We start from the raw sequence: 3,785 nt of genomic DNA, 5'->3' as shown, positions 1-3,785 counted from the left end.
ATTTCATGGAAATGGCTACTATTGTAAAAGTCAAAGTGAATGACCCAAGCCAGCTTGATGTACTGAATCCAGTACAGCCTTTACACTCAATCCCCCTGATAATAAACTCAGTGATAATAAACCCTGGATACCACTGTTTTACACATTAGTAAAGGCCTAGTCGGGAAAGGAACTGAACGGAACTCATTTACTGGAAACACAAGACGCCATGTGATTTCTGTGCAGTCATGTCTGTTCACCCACATCTCAGTCTATAATTCTCTACGGGTCATCTTGATAATCAACAAAATAAGTTTATTTTGTCACTGTCTTTCAAAAGAGCCCATGCCAATTAAAAGGAAGCCAAATTCTCTAAACCTTAAATGAATATTAAGTCCAAGATCGACCCCAGCTTCCCCTATGGGGGATAAGATTAGTATACACCCACAGTGTAACAGTGTATTGCTTCATTTGAGGTGGGGAGGGGAGACACACAGGTAAGAAAAAAACCAATTAAAGGACTAGGAATGCAGGGAGCAATAATGTTAAAGTGGTAAATAAAAAAATGAATAACTGCAATCATTTTCTTAGAAGAACTTGATTCGTGGAAGGAAAGCTAATTGCTAAAGCTAATTGCTATAGCAAAAATACACATATATATATGAAGTAGAAATTAGTTTCAATACTATTAGTAAAGAATATATTCTAGGAAGTAGCAGTGAGCAGAATGTGAAATTCCGACAGCAGTTGAATAGGCCAGCCCCGGGCGGTTAGGTTGAGGCCAACACTTAATGACAACAAAACCTTGGTCTATGGGGATTCGGACGGTTCCTGGAGAAATATTACACTGTGCTGAAACCAAACTGAATTGCTTTCATTCTGTTATAAAGTTCCATAAAGTGCTGTTTCTACAAGCGCTTCAGTTAGCAGCAGGAGCGGTTAGGATATCTAAACACACAGAGAGCATTCAGGCTAGACATCCAACTCCCCAGAATAAAAATACACGCAGTCTAACAAGATTAGACTCATCACATCCAGGGCTTCCTGCATCTCGAGGTGGGGGTTATGGAAAGCGTGGACCTCAGTACCAATATTGGAGAAGGCAATGGCACCCCACTCCAGTACGCTTGCCTGGGAAATCCCATGGACGGAGGACCCTGGTGGGCTGCAGTCCATGGGGTCGCTAAGTGTCAGACACGACTGAGCGACTTCACTTTCACTGTCACGCATTGGAGAAGGAAATGGCAATATATAGAAAGGAGCCATCATTTCCTTCTATATGTGTTTTGTATTTTTCTTCATTTTTCAAAATCAGTTCTTCTGTTACTATCATTTCTTAGCCAAATTGGTAAAAATAAAATTGTAATCACTAAATATAGAACTCCTCTGTCAATCAAGGCATTTAAAACTTCAGTCTTCTGGGGCAAGGAAAGCAGTGTGGGACATTTAAAAATCTGATTTACAAACAAGGTGGTCAAAAATTTTCTTGGCTTAAAAACTCACAACTTTCCTAAACGGGTCATTATAAGGGTTCTAGCTAAAGTTTGTTTCAAAGCTACTATGAGAAAATTCTGGTTATGGGAATGGCGTGAGCAGTCCAGTAAGTTGCCTCTGACTTCATGCCACTCACTGAGTCCCCACAAAGACTGAACAGTGTGATATCAGCGACAGAGCTTAGCACAAACTGCTTTCACGAATGATATCCTTGCAGTAGCATCATCTTTTACGTAAAATTGGTCCATAACTTCTGGGTTAAGGTCACTCATCAGTATTTTCTGGATTTGATCCAGCTGACTGATTACCCAAGTCTCTGGGAAATCCAGAGTATACCAGTATGAACTCTCAGAACTCATCTGTCATATACAATACACTGCTGCATTTCGGAAAACTACATTAAGAAACTATTTCTTCCTGTGAATTCCAGTGTGGGTTCCCTTGATGAGGTGGCGCCATTAAATTCTTCAGAAAATAAGAGACATTTGAACTGAGTCAAAATCACTATAATTCTGAGCAAGGTTCAACAGGGAAACCAGTGCCTTCAGCAGAAGGTGGTACCACACATCTTTGTCTCTTGGAGACAAACATGCTATTCTCACTGAATATGTAAGTTTCAGTTTTTGCCACACTCATGACGAACCACTAAACATCTTTCAAAAATATATCCCACTGGAATCATGGGGTGATTTGAAGATTCATCAGATCCTTGGTTTGTGACAAGTTGCCACTGGGAGAAACAAAAGTCCGGCAGCTTCTTGGATCCTATAAAAAAAAAAGTGCAACTTCCATCACCATAAGATTAGCAAACAACCAATAGTCCCAGAAAATCAACTAAATCCTTTCCTTACTGTGAGTGCCACCAATTACTTCAACTGTGTTACCCACATTCAGTCTCCTCTATTGCTTTAATTTTATATTGACTCTTTTTTAAGAAAAGAATTAATAAAATTTACCTGGATTTTCTTTTCTTCTTTTGAGGGCAGAGAGAGACGAAAGATCACCAGTTTGTTGGAAACAGGCAGACACAGTTCCGTGTCTCAGCGTCCCCTGTTTGCCGTCTGAGGGGGGAGAGCCGGCAGCTAGCAAGTGACCCGCATGTGATGGGGGTGGGTTGGGTGCAGCCCTTAGTGACAACCGTGAGTGCCAGACACTTATCGCGAGACACCGAGCGCAGCAGCCAACAGTCAGGCTCGCGGTGGTTCCCCCAGCACAGTGTGGTGAGAGGTGGATTGCAGCTTCTCGCAGGGCCCTTCAGGTCCTGGGGCCGTGGGGCCGCCGGATGCCCTGGGGCCCGGGTCAGGCCGAGGGCTGTGTCCTGCAGAGCTGAACACAGAGCTGGCTGTGTCTGGCCACAGCTGCCCACGGGCCGGGCCCAGGACTTGAAGCAGCAGTGAGCATCCCCCACCAGCCTCACTTCTGTGACCTAAGGGCCAGGGCAGTCTCCATGGGTTCCATCCATGAAGGTCTCAGCAACTGGACTATGTGCACACTGCCGTTAAAAGAACAGCCTCAACCAGTGTCAGTCTCTCTGCTCAAGTTTCAAAAACTGGTCCAGCTTAGGTCAGCGGGCTAGCCCTAGGAGGTGACCAGAGGTCAGGGCTAAGCTGCAAGGACGCTGCACCTCATTCCGTCAGGTCCCCTCTGAGGCTGGGGCCATTCTCCAAAAAGGGCCATTGTTGTGAGCTAGGAATTCACCTGATCGGTATTTGCTACGACATGCGCTTCTGTTGGTCCTATACAAGTGATTCTCTCCAGTTGAAATGAAAAACCTAAAGGCCGGCTGGGTCCTGGGTTCCTGGCTCCCTCAGTTATGACGGCTGGGTGCGGTCTGTGGGATCTCACCCTGCAGGCACCCCCACCTAAGATCTGACTCTTTGGCTGGGCTTAGCATGGGTGGGAGGCCCCAGACTGGGTGCTGGACCAACCCTCCCAGGCAGGCTAACCGTCCCGCATGGGCACCTCCCTCCCTTAGCCAAGGCCTGGACCTCAGAGGGTGAAAGTCAAGCCTTGGAACTTGTCGTTTCTTACCGGAACTGAGAATAACATTTGTTTCAGTGAAGTTTACAGGAATATCATGACCTGACCTCAAAAACCAGAGGATCTGACACCAAGAAGTTTGCAACAGCTAGCCACACCTCTTCCTCGCCTTTCTCATGAAACTGCATGAGCCACCCATTTCCTTGCGTGGCCCTGCAATAAAATTTTCTCTGCTCCAAACTCTGACATTTTGGTATTATTTGGTCCTGCTGGGTGTTGGGCACACAGACTTGAGTTCAATAACACATCTAAGGTCACACAAAGATTTTGCA

General features: G+C 45.3%; 1 pseudogene; it reads right to left on the bottom strand.

Moving 5' to 3' along the window:
* On the bottom strand, positions 1,309-2,041 carry LOC102169834 (annotated as a pseudogene).

This window comes from Capra hircus, chromosome 28 (genome assembly GCF_001704415.2).
Source record: "Capra hircus breed San Clemente chromosome 28, ASM170441v1, whole genome shotgun sequence".
Taxonomy (NCBI): Eukaryota; Metazoa; Chordata; class Mammalia; order Artiodactyla; family Bovidae; genus Capra; species Capra hircus.
The sequence above is the reverse complement of the archived record's forward strand: the minus strand, read 5'-3'. Positions and strand labels throughout refer to the sequence as shown.